Raw genomic sequence first — 23,825 nt, 5'->3', positions numbered from 1 at the left:
GTCCTTTGGCACATGTTTCTTCTACCTTCAATGTATCTTTCCCTTTCTTTTCTTCATGAACACTTACACAGCTTTCAAGAGTGCGTTCTGGAATCAGAATGCTTGATTTCTAATCCCAACTCAATCAATTACTAGCTATACAACTTGGGCAAGTTATTTAAGTTGTCTGTGCCTCAACTTCTTTATCACATGGGGATAATATATCTCCCTTGTAGGATATGTGAAAATAAAAGGAAATAACGTATTCAACACATCTGGTATCTGGTAGGCACCAAGTCACTGTTGGTGATGGTGATGGTGATGATGAAGGAGAAGAAGAAGAAGAAGAAGAAGAAGAAGAAGAAGAAGAAGAAAAAGGAGAAGGAGGAGGAAGAGGAAGAGGAGGAGGAGGAGGAAGAAGGGAGGGAGGAGGCAGGAGAAGATGATTGGTGGCCCACTTTCAATTGTACCTCTTCTCTGTGGCCTTGTTTCCCTCCTTTCCCAGGCATATTAATCAGTCTTTTCCTCTGTATAGACTTATAGGCCATCATAAAAACCAATTTTTTTTCCACTTGAATGTGAGCTCAATCACTCAACAATTTTAACACTACTATGTGTAAAGCACTGACAAACATATGGGGAGAGGAATAATAACTTTGTTATTAATTAACACCTACATTTGGTGAAAAGCTTCTGAAAACCTCTACTAACATTTAAAATACACATATACTTTGGTTTGGTGATTCCTTTTGTAGGAATTCCTCATTTATATGTGTCACTTTGCACACTAGGATAAACATCTAGAAGAGGAAATGTTAAATCAAAGAGTATCAAGCACACAGTAGGGTTAAAACCTACCTGGAAGCAGTTAAGTATCATTTTAAAAAGTACAATTAATTCATTCAAAAACATATATTAAACATTTGTTAGACACCATACTAAGTTATTAAGATTAAAAAATGAGTAAGACAAAAATCCTTATTCTCAGCTCACATTCAAGGGAGAAAGGACATCATTGTAACAGCAAAAGATGAGACATAAACTCAAAGCTGATCAACAGGGGATGGGTAAATTATGGTTCATACAGTGAAATACTATGTAGTCCTTAAGGATGGGGCAAGAGTTTATAAACTAGGGAAAGAATGTCAAATATTTCTAAGTGGAAAAAAAGCAAGGTGTAGAACAACATATAAAGTGGGAAAATACTTCCACTATATATATATCCAATTGTGGAAACATACTCATTTTCTTATACATGCATGGAATTTTCTTTTTTTAAAAAAAAATTTTTTTTTTTAACGTTTATTTATTTTTGAGACAGAGAGAGAGAGAGCATGAACAGGGGAGGGTCAGAGAGAGGGAGACACAGAATCCGAAACAGCCTCCAGGCTCTGAGCTGTCAGCACAGAGCCCGACGCGGGGCTCAAACTCACGGACTGTGAGATCATGACCTGAGCCGAAGTCAGATGCTTAACCGACCGAGCCACCCAGGTGCCCCCATGCATGGAATTTTCAACAAAGATATGGGTGTTAGATGAGTGTTAGGGGGACTATTATGGCAAAGTATGGCTTATTATCTTATACTGATACAAATGTTACTTTACCACCTTTCCTGTGAAGGCCCTCCACTTAGTAAAGAGTTGGCATCCAGAAACTTCTAGTAATTACAAATTTGTGTACTAGGTTGTAGGGAAGAAATACATATTTTTAAAATTTTCTAACAGTACTTCAAAGGTTATGTATAATGTAGAAGTGCAAAATACTTCAAGATTAGTAATGTCAAGGTTAGTATTTGAAAGTAATGACCCAAATAAGAGAAAAAGCCCTATGAATAAGTGTTTTATTTTTGGTGGCAGTTATCCCCTCTTTTCTGCAGAAAAGCCAATTTAGTTGTTTTAGCATGTCAAGTTAATTTTCGGGATGATGTGTTTGCTTCCCTTGCTAGTATCATATTCTAGGACACACTAAGTTTTTGACATTTATGTGATTTAACTTGTTGGATATAGTTGACATGGTTATATATGCAACACTGTTCAACACTGCTTTACTGATAAGATTACTAAAAACTGATAACTGGTTAAAAACATTAAAACAAAAAATACTGTAACAGGTTGGCAAATAGTAAGACAGGAAATGTTAAAACTACTGTTTAATATGTTCTTAGTCATTCATATTTGTAGGAAACTACTTTGAGTTGAGAAATAAAATGTGCTAATAGAAACATGTTACCTATGGAGATATATATGACATTCATTCCTTCATTCCTTCATTCAATAAATCTTTAGTGACATCTACTGTGTGCCAAATACTATTTTAGACATTGGAGATACTGCAGAGAACAAATAATGCCTTCCCTCCTAGAACTTTTTACAAAAACAATTCATAATATTGACAAATGGTTTAATTAGAAAGACAAGCTTTTTATTAAATAGTTTCTCAAAAGTTATGAGTTCACAATGCAGAGGTTTGTGGAAGGAGAAAGATTACCACAATTAAAAATATATATATTATTAAGGAAAGTGTAGTTTCAGAGTAGACTGAGTTTCTTATTTTAGTAAATACTTTAGAGATTATCTCATCTGGAGACACATCTGTCAAGATCATCTCAGTAAGCCTCTCGTATTCACTCTAAAATAGAGTGGGACACTATCACTGGGATATCAAGACATGCAAAACATTGAGTCTTGTTTCAGAAAGGGGGACAAGGCAACTGTAGTTTGAAGAAAACAGGGATATATCAGATGCAATGCAAATTAAAAACTCTTGCCTGCTTTAGAAAAAAAAAAAGCTTTAACATTTTCATATGGGTACACCACTTAACTCTTAACTTCTGGACTGGATGAATTTGTCAGTTTTATTTAAAAATTTTTTAATGTTTACTTATTTTGAGAGAGCACGAGCGGGGGAGGGGCAGAGAGAGAAGGGGACAGAGGATCTGAAGCAGGCTCTGCGTTGACAGCAGAGAGCCTGATGCAGGGCTTGAGCTCACACACCGTTAAGATCATGACCTGAGCCAAAGTCAGCTGCTCAACCAACTGAGCCACCCAGGCCATTTTAAATTATAAGAAAATAATGGCAGAAGCTGGTCTTGGCCAACCATGCTGAAAACCTTGTTCTATTAAATCATATACACCTATCAATCCATCTCATATATACAAAGATGAATCATCACAATGACACATTAAGGTCTGTCATTCTTTTTTTTTTTAATGTTTATTTTTTATTTTTGAGAAGGTGGGGAGGGGCAGAGAGAGAGGGACACACAGAAATCGAATAGGCTCTGGGGGCTCGAACGCAGGGCTTGAACTCACAAACGGGGAGATCGTGACTTGAGCTGAAGTTGAATGCTTAATCAACTGAGCCATCCAGGTGCCCCAAGGTCTGTCATTCTTAATGACCAGTACCATCAGTAGTTGGGCCTTCCCTGTTCTCCCGATTCTGTTATGTGTGTTTTATCTTTCCACCCACAGTTTCATTTCTGACAAGGCACTAAAGAGCTTATTCTTGAAACTCAGTAATTTGCCTTATAAGTGATTGGAAGTTGTCCCTAAAAAAATTTTCTGAAGAGTAAAATGTTGAATTTTACTCTTGAATTTAATATACAAGTCATAACTATAAAGAGTTCTTAGGTATGGTAAAATTGGAATTAATTTGGGCTGCTTTGAAAATATATCTGAAATCAGGAGCCCCAAATAACATAAAATGGTCATGGGAAAGGAGCTAGAGAAATAATATATGGTTTAGGGAATCATAAGCTATTTCTAATTTGTCTTATATATTGTTTACATCTGACAAACTTCAGTTTTGCTTTATAAGTTTTTGTACTGGTTCTCTATCACAAATAATAGAAATAGTCACATCACCAGAAACCTTGTTGGGATGACAAAATATTTATTAGAGCACTTCAAATCTCCCATATTCTACTGTTATTTTTCCTCTGTGCAGGGGAAGTTGACTCTGTTAACAGTAAGTTTAGCAATGCAGACGAGACACTATGAGGAAATTTTTAAAAATAAATTTAGGACGTTTTGTTACTTTGAGAGAGCCAAAGAACTCATGGAAGAGAACAATGTGACATCAAACTTAGTATTTCAAACAAAGTTCAAGAAATAAAGAGTTAATGTGAAAACATCTTACTAAAATACTTAGATTTCTGGAATACCAATGACCTAGTAAAAGCCATCATTACTTACCAGCTTTGCCACAGAACTGCACTTCAAGAATTATTAGGCCTTCCAGGCGCCTGGGTGGCTCAGTTGGTTTAAGCGTCCAATTCTTGATTTTGGCCCAGGTCATGATCTCACGGTTTATTGAGTTTGAGCCCCACATCAGCCCAGAGCCTGCTTGGGATTCTCTCTCTCCCTTTCTCTCTGCCCCTCCCAGGCTCATGCTTGCGCTCTCTCTCTGTCTCAAAATAAATAAATAAACTTAAAAAAAAAAAAGAATTATAAGGCCTATCAGACCTATTAGAGATGAAAATTTATGTAAAAATTTCACAAAAAATTCATTATATCATAATTATTAAGCTTAGAAAATAAAATGCCTTAATATTTATCTAAACTATGAGATCCAACTACAAAAATCTTTTAAAGGATAAAAAGTTAACACCTTACATGGCACAGAATAAAAGAGCAACAAACATTCAGCAAAATAAATAGGCCTCTGCTTCCCAAACTAAAATGTGCTTAAGACATGTCTAATTATACAAACTTCTAGGTAGGCAGCATTCTGCACCTTCAAATTTCACACCAACACCTCAAATCCAGAATCATTGTTTTAAAGTGGCTTTTTACTCTTATCAGTGGAGTAGAACATACCCTAAACCAAGTGTTTCTATTTCATGTTACTCTCCATTATTTCTCACTCTGGTAAGCATCTGAATTTCTTTGGGTTCCCAACTTGGAAGCCAAATAGGAGAGATTTGTCTTGGTCTCCTTGTAATAAGAGACCCCAAGAAAGTCAGGCTGCAATGTCTGAGCTTCCATGAAATCTTTTAAGATGAGGAATGGGATTGTGTTTAATACTGATCTTTATATTCCCCCACAGTACTGGATGTCTAATGGTCTCAACTGAACTGAACTGAAAAATTTAGAACACTACAGTCTCGGTGAATAGGCACTTGGAAAAACAAGAATTATAGTAGATCAAAGATGGATGATACTTTATGTACAGAGTCTGAAAGAAGTGATTTAAGCTAAAGACTACAGAAAAAAAAATCCCATGGTATTTTTCCATTAGAAGTTTACTTGGGTAATCACATACCAAGTGTGACGAAAATATTAGATGTCTATAGGAATACTAACTAGTTGAAAGTTACAGAAAATTACACATTTAATCAGAGTAAAATAGCCCAGCCAAAGTTGGAATATAGTATATAATTTGCTAATAAAAATGCAATGCTACAAGAATGCTTAGTAATTAAATAAATGTTAAGGGAATACAAATTCAGAATGAACTTTACATGACTATAACTGATATTAAATCTTGACTTACCTCCACAATTTAGGAGTCATAAAAAGATAGAAGTTATCAGACCAGGCATATAAGTCAGATGTAACTAGGACAGAAATACAGAAAAAAATGTTAGCAGTTCTGGATAACCTGATTTGAAGTCATAGGTTCACTGAACTTGGCTTAATCAAACAGTTTAAGGATTGAGTATGGTCCAAAAGATGTGGTATATCCAGAAGACATATTAGTGAGTGTTTTAAATGCTATTTTGGAAGCACAGATTGACATTTTAGGTTTCCTTACATATCATTAAAATGGATAGTATATTAAAATATCAATTCAAGGTGTAGAATGATGTGGGATTTCTGTCTGATGAAGGTGGCAGTTTTCCACAGCAAGTAGTGACTAGGTAAATAGAGCAAGATACTTTGACATTCTAAATAGGAATCCTACAAAACAAGGTTTAGCTCCTAGAAAACCAAAATATTTCTTTCAATGAAATTCTGGCCCTGCCCCTTTGGTCACTTTTTAAATTCCTGGCTAAAATTTATTGAATCCCCGTTTGAATTTTTTGGACTAACACTTTTTTTTTCAGAAGCAAGCCTAATTTAGGGTGAGAAGGAGAAAGTCACAGCTTCTTAGAACCTTCATTTCTGCTTAACAGTGTTTCTCCATCAAACACAAGTATTCATATAAGGAATCTCAATTATCTAAACCTATTTTTTACCATCTTCTGGAATCTCTTGTTATATCTCCTTTGAAATGCCACAGTCGTACATTTGGAAGATTTGGCTTCCTGGTTTTCAAATTTTTGTTTATTATTACAGCTCTTCAGCCAGAATTCCAGGTCTTTGTGCTGTACTGTTTCTTGAAACTGGAGACCAGCACATTTCCCACAATTCAATTACCTGCCTTTCCATTTGAGAAATTAAAGCCATGTCAATTTTATAAAGTTTTAACTGGTTGATCATGTGAACTTTAAGTTCTCAATTTCATTCCCTCAATCTAATATGGGGAAAGGTCTTTGTTTTATTAATAGACACGAAGATAAGTTCAAGAATATTAACACATATTAGTCATTGACTCTCACAACTAATATAAGTATAGGGATTTTCTTACAGGTGTAAGCTTGAGACATGACATTCTGAGGAAAATAGTTTTTTATTTGGAAATGTTTATTTAAGATTATATACCTAATTAATTTATATAAATTTATGTTACATATTTGCTTTTAAAAGAAAGTCTATTGTCCTTAATAGTTTTTGTTAGCTTGTCTATTCTTATCAGCTTTATGAGGATAACTGACATTTTTACCTCTCTAGCCTTTTACATAGAATTCTCCTTCTGTATATTCAGTGATCTTTAAAGGATTTCAAATGGAATGCCTAGATTTCTTAAATGCAATATTACAAAAATAGGATACAACATCTTTCTCACACTAGCTTCTCTTAACCATCCTCTTGCAGTGATATCACTGTTTCCTTCCAGTACAGAAAATATATAATTTTGACAACTCCCTTTTTATCCAACTCATCATGATGTTCTACGATTTTTTTAAAAAAATATCTTCAATTTATTATTTCATCTCCATTCTCAATGACATTATTTTGTTCAGGTTTTCTTTACTCCTCGATTACTACAATGGTCACATGCCCAGTTTCTTTTTCACCATACTTTGTATCTTAGAATCCTTCTCTATACAGCCTGCGGCGCCACTCCCCCCCTCCCCAGTCTGTCTGTCTGTCTGTCTATCTATCTATCTATCTATCTATCTATCTATCTATCTATCTATCTATGGTATTGCTAGATTTAATTTCCAAAAATTCTATTACTTTGTCAACTTCCGTTATTTTGTTTCAAGAGGCCATATGGCCTCCCTATTCCATGCTATATCAAGACTAAAGTTCTCCAGGGCACCTGGGTGGCTCAGTCAGTTAAACATCCGACTTCAGTTCAGGTCATGATCTCATGGTTGGTGAGTTTGAGCCCCGTGCTGGGCTCTGTGCTGACAGCTCAGAGCCTGGAGCCTGCTGCGGATTCTGTGTCTCCCTCTCTCTGTGCCTCTCCCCAGCTTGTGCTCTGTCATCTCTCTCTCTCTCTCTCTCTCAAAAGATAAACATTGAAAAAAAAAAAAAAGACTGAAGTTCTCAAGCTTGTTTTCCAGGCAAGCCCCAATTACTTAGTTTTAACCCAGTTATCCAAATTCATGTAACCTTTGCCTCAGGTCTTAGAGCAAAGGTCCTAAGTTTACTTTGTGGGGAATACTGTATTTTATTTTGCCTTAAATTCTCATCCACAAGCCAGGAAAGTCCACTGTTTAACAGTTCAGTGCATCTTAATTTACAGCATACAGGCCACAAATTACAAAATGAAGACCTTTTTTTATTGAGTCAGCAGAGACAACCAATTGCCCTGTAATTCCCCAAAATTACTTACAGTTTTGTGATGAGAGGATCATCTCGTGTGGCATTTATTGCCCTTTATTAGAGTGAGCTGTTGTCAGGCAGTCTGCTCTACATGGACAATGTCTGTTTTCTGCTTCCATTCTCAGTCCTTTCTCCACATGATCCAGGTACAGATGGAAGAGTCAGTTCTCACCTTTTGGAGGGGACGTAGTAGTGCTATCAAAATACATGCCTAGAAAACAGGTCATAAAGAAAATCATTACAAAGGGGAAACTGCTTTGCCATATAAACCATTATTTAATTGCTGGTTGAAATCCTGACTTTTGGTTAAATGTAAAATATAACAAGTCAACCACCCTCAAAGCCAACCAAACCCAATAGTAACAACAGATGTTTTAAAAAATGTAATTTTTATACAGGTTCTGAAAAACAAACACAAATGTCATATAGATTTTATATAAAAGCTCTAAGGATACGTAAAATAAATCCTTATGACTTAAATGTCCTAGCAGAAAACAAATGCTACATATTTGTGTCACAATTTTGTCTTTTTAGATTTCTAAAAGCTTTCTCTGGGGTGCCTGGCTGGCTCAGTCGGTAGAGCATGTGACTTTTGATCTTGGGGTCTCAGTTCAAGCTGCACAATGGGTGTAGAGCTTACTTTAAAAAAAACTTTCTTTGGTGTGACTTGCATAGTCTCTTATACAATAGTCCAAGAAAATTTGTTAGAAAACCAATTTCATTCAACAAGGTAGCTCCAGTAAGCAGAGGGATTCAGAAGCATACCATTAACTTTATTAAAAATCTTATTTATTCATTTTGAGACAGAGCAGGGAAGGGGCTGAGAGAGAGAGAGAGAGAGAGAGAGAGAGAGGTAGAGAGAGAGAGAGAGAGAGAGAGAGAATCCCAAGTAGGCTCCGAAGTGTCAGCGTGGAGCCTGATGTGGGTCTCAAACCCACGAAATGCGAGATTATGACCTGAGCAGAAACAAAGAGTCAGATACTTAACCGACTGAGCCACCCAGGTGCCCCAGTAGCATACCATTAACTTTAGAGATGTATAAAGAACTTCAACAATGCTCAGTACATTTGTTTTTTATGATTACGGTAATGGTGTTTCTTAAAAAGTATTTTTTAATGTAAGTACTTTTCATTCTATCATCTTCCATCTCCTCAGATGGAAGGCTGACAAAAAATAGTTAAATTATACTTCATTGAAAAGCTTAGGATTATCAGTTGGATTACTCATGGCCCTCCCAAAGGGATATTGAAATTTCACAGGCCTTCTAACTGTTCACAAACCTACCCACAGGTTTTGACTTAAAAAAAAATTTTTTTTAATGCTTATTTTATTTTTGAGAGCGAGAGAGAGACTGAGCATGAGTAGGGGAGAGGCAGAGAGAGAGATGGAGACACAGAATCCGAAGCAGGTTCCAGGTTCCAAGCCATCAGCAAAGAGCCAGATGCGGGGCTCGAACTCAAGAATCGTGAGATCACGACCTAGGCTGAAGTCGGACGCCCAACCAACTGAGCCACCCAGGCACCCCTGAAATTTTTCTTTAAAGGACATTTTAAGATAAATAAGACTTGAGACATGAATGTTAATAGGTAGTAGAGAATCAAAGAAGCCCTATAAAAGTAGTAAAAGGTGGAAAAATTCTTAAATTACCAGAAAAGAGCCCGGGCATTTCTGTATTTATCTAGCTGGTATTTAGCCTTTACAGAAAACATTTACCATAAAGGTATTATTGATTTTCAGCAATTAATTACCATTTAATTGCTAAGCACCCACTCTGTTAAGCTTGCAGAGTATATAATAAAGAGTAAGATAATCCCTGTCCATAAGGCAGGGTATATTAATTGTTCTAAGCCATGTATATGAGCTCAAAAGAGAGAATTTCTGGGTGAGAAGGAAAAATGAACTGGGAAAATTTAATGCAAGAGGTAGATAGCCTAGGAGGATTTAGACAGGTGAAGATGAGGGAAAGGACATTCTAAGAGTAAATAACTTGAGCTAAGACTTAGATGCAAATTAGAGAAGGGTTTGGAAAAGGAGTATTTCTATTTGGCATAACAACATTACTTTGGTATTAATTCACCATCATTCCCATAGTGTTAAGATGAATGTTATGGAGAACAAAAAATATGCCTGATAGAATTTTGGCTATGCAACCCTTTCCTCTCAAGATTTCTCACTTGAGGGGTGCCTGTGTGGCTCAATCAATTAAGCATCCAACTCTTGGTTTCAGATCAGGTCATGATCTCACAGTTTGTGAGTATGAGTGCCTGGTTGGGCTTGGCACTGACAGTGTGGAGCCTGCTTGGGATTTTCTGTCTCCCTCTCTCTGCCTCTCCCCTGCTCACTCTCTCTCTCAAAATACATTTTTTTAAAAAGTGTCATGTCCGAGCAAGTACAGCAACTGTTATATGCTATTAAGTAAACAATGTTAGGTTCAGTGTTGAGAACTTCATATACAAAATTCAATTCCGATAAAAACATAAAAACACAAATCATTAAAAAAAGATTTCTCACTTGATTTGCTGAGCTAAAATCCATAGATTCCCTAATATTTAGGGTAATAAACTTGTCTGATATAATCCTAGATTTCCTTCCCTTTTTTTTTTCTTCAACTGTTTTTTGGCTCTCAAAAGGGTTGCAGGCAATCCAAATCCTCGTTTTCTTCTATTAGAAATTAGGGCCCCTTAAGCAAAGCAAAGCAATCTCAAATATGGTTACATTCATTTCCCTATTCCTCTATTTTCAATCTAGTGTATCTGTTTTACTCCTTCCAACTTGATACTTTGATTCATGTTTCCTGTATTTGAAAGCCTCCAAATATCTTCATTTCCAAGAATTAATTCTACCTATTCTTCTTTAAGCCCAGCTCACCTTCCACCTCCCCTAAGAAGTCTTTTTTGGTGAGTCTAAGTCTACATTTTCTTTGATCTTCTACTAAACTTCAAGTCCACAAGGCAAAATTTACTCTCCACTATTTTCTAGTTGTTTCTTGTATGTTAGTATATTTCTATTATGGCTAAAAGTTCTTTGCTGACAGTGACCATCTTTTTGGACTATAGTAAGTACTAGACATAGAATAGGCCCTTAAAGCTCACTTGAAAAATGCAAAGAAAACTTAAAAAAAATTTTTTTAAGTAAACTGTATGTCACACATGGGGTTTGAACTCATGACTCTGAGACCAACATTTGCATGCTGTATTGACTGAGCCAGCCAGGCATCCCAAATTGTGAAAGAATTTTAAAGTAGTTTTTTAATAACCATCTTTGATGACATAAAATGATATTCACTCGTTATAGAATTTGGGGCCTCAAATTACAACCAACTCAGATTTTCACACCGTTCAAAATAAATTTGCATTATGAATAAACTGTCCTACTTTATCACATGTACACAACATAACCATGATGAAAACCAGTGGCCATTTGTGATAATCCAATTCCTTCTGATCCAATTTCTACAAGTAACTGGCCTTGTTTACAACCAACAGATTATAACTGAGCGTTTTGTAACTCAAATTCTTTAGAGTGTACATCTTTAAGTGTATTATCAAATCATGAATACACTAATGTTCAGCTTGAAATAAAGTGAAACTTTGCTTAAAGGAAATTGGAATTCTTCAAATTAAATCCTTAATCTGAATGAGTCTCTTGTGCTCTACCTCAAGAAAAAAATTATAATCAAATACTCTTTGGGTTATATGAAACACATTGAACACAATTCTTAAAATTTCTATACCTATAATTACATATTACTTTATACTACTTGATAGTAAGATTCCTTACTCATAAAGTTTGGTGATATTCAGCATGCTTTGAGACAAGACAATATACTGACATACTGTAATTTTTAGGTTTTAGGAAATACTCAAAAGTTTAGGATTACTATAAACTTCAGTTAACTAAATCATCTAGTACTCCATACTGTTCCATTAATTCAATTAAATGCTTTATGTGATAAACTTAAAAAAATTATTTTTTTTATGTGGGGGGGGGGCAGATAGGGGCAGAGAGAGACAATTCCAAGAAAGCTCTGTGCTGTCAGTGCAGAGCCTAACATGGGGCTCTACCTCATGACTGTGAGATCAGGACTTGAGCTGAAGTCAAGCTGGATGCTTAACCGACTGAGCTGCCTAGGGATCCCCCAAATTTGATTTTTTTCCGAAATTTTATTATTTTAAATTTACAAGTGTTTCTCCTTCTCTAGGTTCGTTTTTTTTTTTTTCCTCTCTCTTTTTTTTGACTGTGTCTCTTACAGACAAGGTGTTGGTCTGACAAAGGGTAGGAAAAATAAATCTTTTTTTCTATAATGGCAAAGTTAAACATGTAACTTCCAAAATTCTAAGGTGATATTAAAGTCTCCCATAAATCTACAAGATTATTCAACTTTTTCCTTTGCTTTTGTAATATGTCAGTATAAAGAATTATTTGCAGGATGCCTGGGTGGCTCAGTCAGGTAAGCCTCTGACTTTGGCTCAGGTCACGATCTTGTGGTTCGTGAGTTCAAGTGCCCCATTGGGCTCTCTGCTGTCAGTGCAGAGCCAGCTTCAGACCCTCTTTCTCTCTCTGCCCCTCCTCCGCTCACATGCACTCTCTCTCTCAAAAATAAATAAATAAGCATTTTAAAAAAAGAAGTATTTGCAAAATGGATATATTGGAGGCTGACTTTGTTTAGGGTTTTAAAAATTTGGGACAAGACAGAGACAAATTCAATCTTTTAAATTTTAAACTGAGGTTTGGAGAGAGATAGCAACTTGCTTAAGGTCACACAACTAATCGCAGAGCCAATTTTAAGTATTTGAGTATCATCGCACTTAACTTCTCTAAGTACAGTTTAAGCTTCTGTTTACATTGTCATTCCTCTGGCAAAGTAACAACCTACCTAAACACTTCTTTAGCCTAATGTTCACAAATATGAATTTATTATACTGCATTATAACCTTTTGTTCTCCTTCATTTCATGGTCATCTAAACCACTGAGAAACCGTTAGCTTCTTTTACATGCTCAACTGGTATCTTAATAAAATGGCATCTTGGGGCGCCTGCTCACACTGTTTCTCTCTCTATCTCAAAAAAAAAAAAAAAAAGAGGCATCTTGAGGACAGTGAAGAGAATGGTATCAGAAGCAAGTGCCTTGAACAAAGTGACTTGTTGGATGAATGAATAGCTGTACACACATTACTGAATGAGAGTGAAGTGATGGAAGTTTCATTGTCTGAGACCTTAAAAGGACAAAACCACAGAAAATAATTTACAGATTTGTGCGTCTAGAATCATCAAATTAATCTAATGAACATTTTTACTTCTAATTTGCATTACCTGATTTTCTGCATTATTCCTAATTCTGTATGAATTCTTTTTTAAAAGTTTATTTTGAGAGACAGCAAGTGAGTGAGCAAGCATGTGTTCAAGCATGCAAAGCAGGGGAGGGACAGAAAGAGAGGGAGAGAGAGAGAATCCCAAGCAGGCTCCTTGCTGCCAGCCCTGGAACAACATAGGGCTCAATCCCATGAACTATGAGAATAAGACCCAAGCCGAAATCAAGAGTCAGATGCTCAATTGAGTCATCCAGACACCCCTGAATTCTTGAGCGAATACTAAGTTATTTATTTAGGGATGCTTATATTATTTTCCATAGAAGCAAGTAACAGAACCAAAAGCATAGTCTAAAAAAATTAATCTAAAATATTAATTTTACTATTTCTATGAGAAACTTCATCTTTTAAATTATGAGAAATTACACACAAAAATACTGACTACTAAAAGTAAACATGTTGGAAACACAGAGAAAGTTCTAAATTTATAAGATTATTTGCTGATAACAGAATTCTAAAAATCTGACTTACCTTTTAAAACCCCCATGTTAAATAAATCAGATTTATTCATTCAACTTTAATTTAAATGCTTACTATCTACCATGTGAAATACGTTTTAATTTTAATGTCCTTACATGTGTAAGGAAACTGTATTACTTGAAATAACATCAGATATCATAAATTGTAGAACTATACATTCCACACATTAATAAATTAAAACTATGAAAATGTAAACAGCACAATTTCACATAAAAAGATTATATTGACAGGAAACAGAATAAAAAGTAAACTTAGACAGAAAAAGTAATTTCCAACCACTTTAGACTTCTCCATGGCTAATAATTATAGTCTCCCTTATCATTGGTTTCACTTCCCATGGTTTCAGTTACTGCTGTCAACCACAGTCTGGAAGCAGATGACTCCCTTCTGATGAATAGTCAGAAGGTCCACAGTAGCCTACTGCTATGTCACAATGCCTACATCATTTACTCCATTTAATCTCATGACACAGCAACTTTATCATCTCATACCATCACAAGAAAGTTGAGTACAAGGTATTTTGAGAGCACGTTCACATAACTTTTATTATAGTATATTGTTATAATAGTTCCATTTTATTATTAGCTATTGTAAATCTCTTACTGTGCTTCATTTACAAATTAAACTTTACCATGGGCATACATGTATAGGAAGAACACAGTATATACAGGGTTCAGTACCACCTGCAGTTTCAGGCATCCAGTGGGGATCTTGGAACATGTCCCTCACAGATAAGGGGGGGGGGGGACTATTGTATGGATACATTTTGAAGATGAGGTTCTTACGCTTCCTTTCACAGGTCTCTGGTAATTCTATTGAGCAATTATCTACCTCAAGCTGTTAACACTGTCATGTCTTGATATCAGAACCCTATTGTAATGCAATGGTATCTCAGGCTTTTTCTTGTCTAAAAATGAGGATATGGAGTATTCTATGGCAGTGAGCAGTTAATTTTAGAAAAGTTATTAAAAATAAAAGGCAATTTTCAGGTGCCAGGGTGGCTCAGTTGGTTAAGTAACTGACTCATTTTGACTCAGGTCAGGATCTCACGGTTCACGAGATTGAGCCTTGCATTGGGCTCTGTACTGACAGTGAGGAGCCTGCTTGGGATTCTCTCTCCCTCTGCCCCTACCCAATTTGTGCTCTCTCTCTCAAAAAATAAATCAATAATTAAAAGGAAATAAAATGAATTTTAGAGTAGCAAATGTGTCAGGTAAATTATCAATCATTTGTTAACTATAAAACACCCAAATATTTGACAAGGTAGGGTTATATCTAGTTGGGAGAACTTAATTATAAAGAGCAACAGAGGCTACCATGTGAAATCTATCCAAGAGGCTACATACAGTAAGCAGGGTATTAAGAGCTTCAGTTAATTTGGGAATATACTTAGGTCCCCCTCCAAAAGTAGAGCCCAGAAGCCAGATTTCCCAATGCAGAGCAAAGCATCTGAATATCCTGGGCTTAGGCAGACAGGATTCAGAGGTTGGATACTGCAGATTTAGGCATGCAGGGTTTGGGAGGTCAGCAAGATCACAAATGGAATGCTAGGTTAAGGAGTCACAACCAGATCAGGGAAAGATGCAAGTGAGAAAAGCATCTATTTCTTGATGAGGTAGAAACAGAAAGTAGTTACAAAGAACTGTTTTGGTTGGATTCTTACAAGCTTGTATGGATTCATTGGCCTAAGCAAAGTTGACTTGGATTTTAAAGCTGTCTTAAGCAATCAACTATTGGGTTAATCACATGACTGACAAAGTGGGGAAAAAAAGCTGTTAAATAATTTTAATACCTTTTAAAGTACTTAATACTTTTAAAACTCTGAATCTTGATAGTAGAAGTTAACTGAAATTCCTGACCTCCATAGTGCTTTCTTGTAAAATTTGAGAACATCTGGGAATCCATTTCAGCCTGCTAGAGACAATTTTTCTTAAGACTTACATCAGATATATTGTCAAAGTTTTTGTCTATGTTACCTAGGGGATAAAATATGCTGTGTGAAATTCTTTATTCCTAACTAGTACACCATCTCAATGAGAAATGAACACTTACAAAGGCTTTCACATACAAAACTGTATTAACTGGCAAACACTATTTCACTTTTCTAATTTCTCTTTCCTTCTGATCCTTTGGTGAAATTGTGATACTGGTGATCTATAAATAAATTTGACCTGAGCCTGGAGAATTCCACTGTAAAGTTAAGATACAATTTCTGGCTAAATGACTAGTGAGTTGTCTTGGGCAACCATATTAATATTGGTATCAATATATCATGTAATAAGGAAAAAAACTAACATACTACTTAGTGCTGTGGGGTCATCAGCTCTACTTACTACATTAGTCACAGATGAGCTGTTAAGATACAGTCTCTGGGCTTATAGACCAACAGAAAAGAAGGGAAAAAAAATCATCACAGTATGATGTAACATAAGCAATAATGAAACTATTGTAAGGATGATAGTACAGAAAGGGAGTGATCTTCTGTGTATGTAGACAGGCCCTTCTGAGGTAATACCTGAGAACATTTCTAAGTGCTGAGTGAGGATTTGTTACACTGCCTGGAATTGGTTGAGACAGAATGTTTAATACTAATTAAGCCCTGCCAGAAGTTTAATTCCTTAAATTGATATGAACTACTAAGAAAAATGGTATGTCTGATAGCTTAGGGATAGTATCCAAAACAAGTCACAATTTGTATTGTATAGTTTGTCTGCAGTCAGTTACAAAAGGTCTATTTTTCTTGGATTTTGATGAGCTTTCAGAGACACAGTATGCTTAAGTGGGAGGACAATGATGTTTGATGCTTTAAAAACAATACAACCAAGTATGACCTATTGATTGTGTAGACTTACTCTGGACAGTTGGGGGGGTGCAGCTTTCTCAATGTCCTCTATCACATTGCTATCACAATGAAGATGACTCAATTCATATATCTGCATGTATATATCCATGGACCATGCAAATAAATATACAGAAGGTCATGGACACATAAACACATCCCATGACAAATGTTACCAAAACACACTTCTAAGAGCAGGTCTCCTTGCGGTAGGACAATAGTACCATCGTGGAATATTTGAGAAGTTAATTTGGTTTGATAGAATACTTCCACATACAAACCTATCTTTAAGGTATCAGTATTATTTTTAGCAGTTTCCGGCTTAGTATTTTGTCTCCTCTACCTCTGATTAGTTATAGGACAGAGGTTGTAAATATTAATTACTAACAGCAGATCTGCAGTCAAACCACCCGGTCTTGAATAGTGATTTCACCCTCCCCCTCCCCCCCAACTTATTAGTTATGCGGCATTAGGCATACTATTTCCTCAACTCCATTTCTTTACCTGTATCACAGGGATAATGATATGCTTCCCTCACAAGGAGGTGGAGACTTAAATCGTTTATTACATGTCAGTTTCTAGCAAAAGACAATGTGTTAGCAGTTATTTCTATCACTAAAAGCAGCACCTAAAGCTTGAGTGGTTTCTATATGCACTTAAATCAACCCTAGTAGATATTAAAATACTTTGATTTAGGTCATTTTCACTAAAATTACCAAACAATAAAAAAATTACTGGCATATCTCCCAGAGGGGCAAATAAACCTAAAAAATGTGCCGCAGCTGATGTTCCATTATTATATTTACTATTATCTCCTATCCATAATCTCAAATCTAACTTGGAAGAGAACCAGAGTGTTTGAAAAAGTACTTAGCTGTAAAAACTAAGAAACCTGCCTTAAAAGATGTCACAAAAATTATTTTCTTAGCCAAGCCATAATATTGTTTGTCTCAACAATGATTTGGCCTCAAAAGAACTGGCAAAGATACTACAAAATTATTTCCTGCACATCTGATGCCAGAATCAACTACACTCCACTGCCAATTTCAGAGTGATATTGATCCTCCTGGGCACACTCCATTTAATAAGTAACTGAGCATCTACTATGTGCCTGGCAAGATAGAAAAAGTTCCAACTGAAGCTGGATTCCCCTATATGTAATTACAGAAAGAATTCCAAGAGTGGTGATTCTAAGCCCAAGCTATTGTCCTGCAGTCTTATGAACATCCAGCACCACAGAATATAAACATCAAAGAATGCCGTACTGACACTATAACTAAAATCTCAAATCAGAACTATAGATTAAAAATTACTATAGAATGGATTCCTTCCTGTTTATCTAATATTTTCAACTTTACTCTCCTGTTAAGTCTTAAGAGGAAAATGAAAAATTAATGATCCATTTCTATTCTGGATTTGTCTAATAGCCTTCAAAAAGTAATCCTTCTTGAAAACAAATGCCAATTTATAAAAGCTTTTAATATTTAAAAATTATGTTCTAACTCTTAGTATTTAATGAAAGTAAGTTAACATTTTTATTTCATAGTTCTCAGACAAGTGATATGTTTCTGGAAACCTTGATCTTGAACTTCTTAGAGTACCTTCCCTAGATGCTGCCAGGTCTGTTAAAACAATGATCATTATCAGTAAAAACTGTCCAAAAGCAAAACAAAATCCATGTTTCCCTATGATTTCCTTTAGTCAAAAGTTGTCCTGTTGGCACAAATGGTCTTACATTTTAAAGGCAAGGACTTAAGATGCTGTGTACTCATTTTCTTCATTCCAAACAGTATCTTTAAATCTTACTAACTACCCCAACCCCATTTCATCACTTTTGAGGGTCTTGGCAAAGCAGTCCACTTCCCTAATGCACACATTCAAAGTCAGCAGAAAGCCCTTGCACATCCCTGAAACTCCCCGGTTTTGCCCTCCAGGTGAAAACAAAATGCACAAGCCTCAGATTGTTATTTGTCTTCTCTTTTTCAAGGAAGCTTGGAAGCTCCTCAGTACCTTCAACCATTCCTTGTGAGATCTGAGCACCTCATATTTTTCAATTTTCTGAATGCACTCCAGTTGGTTCACATCCATACTCTACATGTGTCCTGACATGAGTCATACATACCAAGACTTCCAATCAACAACGGTTTGGGGGAACAAGTGTTTATTAGCATGTAACAGGTTAACCTAAATAAATCAATTTTCATGCTAGTTTTGAAATGTGTCCAAAGTTTACCTAAATTCCAAATTAAATAATCCAACTTGGCTATCCAGAAACCAAGGCTACCTAGTATTGTTGGGGGGGGGGGGAAGTACACAGAAGAAATTCTCTTTTTTGGGTGAGGGGGTATTTAGTTCCTTAATCAATATGGGAAATACAGTAAAACCATCACAAACTTTTCCTGAAGAGTGTGACTATGTAAACTTTCTAAAATGAGTAAGTCATCAATTTTTAAAGGTCCAAATACCTTGAGTTTTAGAGGTAAACACATCTAAGAATCACTAATTTAAAAAACAGTACAATAGCTTATTATCGACCAGAGGCTTTACTTTTGGGTGTTTTTTTTCCCCAGAGGATGCAATAAACCACTAAAATGCAGACCCTAGTGGCACAACAGGGTCTGACCTGAAACCTGCACCACAGGCCTGTTCTGGTGACAAATATCTTCTCCACAGGTAAAGATTTTTAGATCCCCCCAAATGTATTTTCTTTACCGTATTAGCCAACGTGTTTTCAGGTTCTAAACCTGCTTTTCTAAATTAAACTACCACTGTTCTTAAGAGTTTCAAATTATAAAATATTTGCATGTGAAAAAACCAAGTTGAGACAGACCATATTTTGCTTACATTCTAAATGGGTCACAGTAACAGAAAGGTCATACACTAGAACTCATACATTTGTGTTAGGTTTACATATTGGTAACTTTAGTCATGTTTTGCACAAAATGTCCATATTAATGTTTTTTGAATATCAAATATGAATTCCACAATTTTAGAACAGCTCAGGTTTTTGGTAAATTTGATGTGGTTATGGAGATACAAAAGAAACAAATTCATAACTTAGTACACCAGCCTTAGATTTCTCTCTGAGCAAATCTTGGGCCAGTATACATATTTCAGTAGTTATTTTTCTTTCCTGCTAAAAAACCTTCAATGACTTCCCTTGCCTCAGAATGCTTCTCACACAATGGAAAGGTACCGTTGGGGTTGGCATGCAGGCGTGGTAGAAGAAGCCAAAGGGTAAACAAGATGCATCTTCCCATAAACTCAGATTTACTAATCTTGAGGAAAAAAAGTTAATAAAATTTAAGCATTTTTACAGTAAAATATTATGCAACAAATTATAAAGACAATAGTTTAAGGTATACTTTAGATAAATGTAAAGAAAAAATTTTCTTAGCCAAAAGCATATCCCCTCTCTCTTCTCTAGAGAGAGATGTTCTAGATTTTGATCCCTGGAATAGTTATGATTTGGATTAAGAAATAAAATGTGTTAATTCAACTATGCAACTATAAGGGAATAATATAAAGCTAATAATTGTTGCTACTGGATAGTAAAAATAGGATTTTTAAATAGAATTTTTTGCCTTTTCCAAAGGTTTCTATGCCTATGTATTCCTTTTATGCTAGGAGAGATTAAATCTTTTCAAGGAAAATTATTTTTTCTATTAAAAAATTTATGTATTTTTTAAAGTTTATTTTTGAGAGAGAGCATGAAAAGGGGAGGGGCAGAGAGATAGGGAGACACAGAATCTGAAGCAGGCTCCAGGCTGAGCTGTCAGTACAGAGCCCGATGCGGGGCTTGAACTCACAAACTGTGAGATTACGACCTGAGCTGAAGTCGGAGGCTTAACTGACTGAGCCATCCAGGTGCCTCCCCCCTCCTCAAATTTTTTTAAAGTAAGCTCTACACCCAAAGTGGGACTTGAACTCGTGACCCCAAGAACAAGAGTCACATAATCTACCGACTGAGCCAGCCAGGTGCCCCAAGCAGGAAAATTCTTAATTTTTAGATCTGAAAGTCAGTTTCATTGCTGTTAAGTATCTGTAACTATAAAATAACTGGATTTGTTTTTCTTTACATAGTTTATTAATACAGTTTCAAAATTAAAATAGATTTATCACTTTTATACTTACCTTTTGAAGTTTTGAAGAGTGGAAAAATGACAGCAAAAGCACTCAACAATGAATTCAAGATGTGATTTTTGAATTCCTTTCAACCCTCCTTTGAGAACAGAGATTGCTCCCCTACAGCTGATTTTTAAATTATCTGATTTTTGAAGTTACCTGTTCAGTTCTTCCCTGATAGTTAATTTTTATCACTTCTAAATTTCCTGAACCCAGCAAAATTTCCAAAAGGGTTATGATTATGTGGTGGTGCTTCAAATATTTGTTTTTATTTTTTAAGGATTTTTCTCTCTCCTTTTCAAAAACAACCTTTCCCCAAGTCACAAAAATCATAAAGCTTACTTATAATCATGAAAATAAGATCCACCTTCCTCATCTTAATAAGATTTGTCTCACGCCTGTAGTAAACCAGTGATTAACAGTTCAGCAAATGTATTCTTCTAAGGAGTCTGTTCATACTGTCTGACATTTATCATGAACAATTTTCTAGCTGATCAAATATTCATTACATTATTTTAAGTAGCTGCACAGTATTCCACTCAGCATGTTATTTAATTAGCCTTTTAATATTGGACACTTTAAAAACTCTTACAAAGTTTTATTATTATAAGCAACACCATAATAAACACATGCATTACTTAAGAGTGTATTTATTAATTACTTTTACAATATTGAAAAATTAAAATGATGACTTATCATTCCTTTAAATGTGCTAAAATCCTAAAAATATATATGGATGGTTCATACTCAATTATATATGAGATATAGAAAGAGAGAGGGAAGGAGGAAATGGAAGTAGAGAAAGAGGGCCAGAAGGAAGGAGGGAGGGAGAAGAGATTTTCATGTAACTGAGGAAAAAAATCAACTATATCAACGTCAGCACAAAATTAGTATTTAAACTTTGGGACCTGATATTTAGGTTGATGTTTTCAAGTTCTGGGTGTTTTGGTCCACTTGCTTTTCTTCATTTTGTTTATAAAATTTTAAATGTTTATTCATATGGCTAATGCATTTAAAAGGTTAATATGTATTAATAAATGAGGCACAATTAATGATGAAGTATTATGTCCCTCAGGTGTGTTAAGTTAGGAAAAAAAAGGCTAAGAACTAGAGATATAAATCATTCATACCACAAGATAGAGGGATAATACCACATGGTTAAAGTCAGGAAACATTTACCACACACAAGAGGTCTGGCTCATTTTTAACCACGTACAGGGAGGGATTCGCTGGGAGAGAACTGGGGTGGTGAAATGGCATAAATAAAAGCAAACAGAAAAACGGATGGGTCAAGACTAGTTCACCTAAAGAAGAGTTGGGGCAATATCATGATGCAAAAGCTAACAAGTTTGAATTTTACCTTATAAACAAAAGCATTGTTTTAGGAAGATTAAGTTAGTGGGATAGATACCATAGCGAATGAAACAATTCCAGGCAAAGAACATTTCAGCTAAGATGCTACAGAACAGGTGATAAATCATTAAATACTTAATTATGACATCAATTCCAGAATGGAGGCATCAAATGGTGGTGATTTGTTTGGGTAAATGACAAACATGAGTAAGTTTAGTGTCTCCTGGAGCTGTTAGCTTTGACAAGCTAAACTGATCAAGTGGAAAACAAATTCAGAGCCATCAAAGCACAATTTGTAAAAATCTGATCATCACACATGTACCTATTAACCAACTATTTAAACATTTTGTTTAAAATGTTTAAACAATAGTGTCTGATGGAGGTTGTAATCTTGAGTCAGATTTATAAAAATACTGTTCTACCTACAAAGGTCAAATAGGCTGAGACGCATACTGCTGTCAAAGTTCTCTGAAGGAAGTATGAAAAATTAAATCTGTAGAACAAGCTAAAAGCTGAAAACAGCCGTAAGATCTAGCCCTTACAGACTCTTCGATCCCATGAATTATGAGTCCCCTTCTTGTGTATTTAATCGTAGCCAACCAGATCTCCTTGCTGTTTCTTGTACACACCAAAGTGGTTCAGCCTGAAGATCTTTGAAGTTGTTATTTCACCTGCCCGAAAGGCTCTTTTCCCAGATACCTAATAATTTGCTCATCGTTTTAAAAATCTTTGTCTAAATAATCATTTGTCAAGCATTTTCTCTCTACAGTATTTAAAAACTTCTCTCTCCTGTCTTCCAAACACCTTTATTCCATCCTTTCCACCTCCTTTGCATTATTTTTCTACAACGTACTACCATCTGACACACCACATATAGTACCTATCAATTTTTTCGTCTAGTTTATTACTCACATCTCACTTCCAAGATCATACACTCTATGAGGGCAGAAATTTGTTTTGTTCTACAGATCCTCAGCATTTGCGTAGAATAAATTTGTACCTCTCTTTATAAATGTTTCAAATCTATTTTTATTTTATTATTATTTTTAATTTTTTAATGTTTTATTTATTTTTGAGTCAGAGAGAGAGCATGAGCAGGGGAGGGGCAGAGAGAGAGGGAGACACAGAATCTGAAGCAGGCTCCAGGCTCTGAGCGGTCAGCACAGAGCCTGATACGGGGCTTGAACTCACAAACTGCGAGATCATGACCTGAGGTGAAGTCAGACGCTTAACCGACTGAACCACCCAGGCACCCCTCAAATCTATTTTTAATGCTCCCTGTCAAACATCTGCATTTTCACACTGCCACAAAAGACATTCATGAGAATATAAACAAATTAACATAAAAGTCTGCATTGACCATGTTAAAATTTATAAATTCTCTTAAGAAATCATGTACTTATTCAACTTTCTTGACTTACACGGTAGGACAATAAATACCCTTCTTCATTGCTTGCTTCAGGCTAAAACAGCATTTTTAATATTGAGGACATGGAAACTTAAAAAAAAAATTCTGTGATCTACTATCATATGCATTAAGTCCAAAAAGAAATAGTTTTAGTGGTATAATAAAAACTTATATTCCTGAAATGGTATAATACAAGCATTCCCCAAAATTATAAAATAATGAGATGCGGAAATTAGCAAACTTTAGGGTGATTCAGAACTTCTATCACTTCCTAAAGATACTCCTTAATAGAATAGTCGATGGTAGTAAGTGGTTAAATTATAAAACAAAGAGAATACCTTTGAATAACAAGTTAATCAAACTGAGTGGCATTTTGTGTAAATAGGTAGCTAAAA

General features: G+C 35.4%; 1 long non-coding RNA gene across 5 annotated transcripts in view; it reads right to left on the bottom strand.

Annotated features, from left to right (window-relative positions):
* Nucleotides 1-362: 362 nt before the first annotated feature.
* Nucleotides 363-23,825, bottom strand: part of LOC115510363 — a 52,673-nt gene continuing 29,210 nt past the window's right edge. For 3 of the 5 annotated variants that reach the window (XR_003967694.1, XR_003967692.1, XR_003967693.1), the window contains 3 exons: nt 7,867-8,067; nt 5,473-5,536; nt 4,344-4,383 (listed from right to left, as the gene is read on the bottom strand). This is a non-coding gene — a long non-coding RNA (uncharacterized LOC115510363). Of the gene's footprint in view, nt 780-4,343; nt 4,407-5,472; nt 5,537-7,866; nt 8,068-23,825 lie in introns of those variants that run through there. The other 2 variants (XR_003967696.1, XR_003967695.1) reach the window with 2 other exon arrangements.

The sequence above is a fragment of the Lynx canadensis genome, chromosome A1 (assembly GCF_007474595.2).
Source record: "Lynx canadensis isolate LIC74 chromosome A1, mLynCan4.pri.v2, whole genome shotgun sequence".
Taxonomy (NCBI): Eukaryota; Metazoa; Chordata; class Mammalia; order Carnivora; family Felidae; genus Lynx; species Lynx canadensis.
This window is presented reverse-complemented; position numbering and strand designations above follow the sequence as displayed.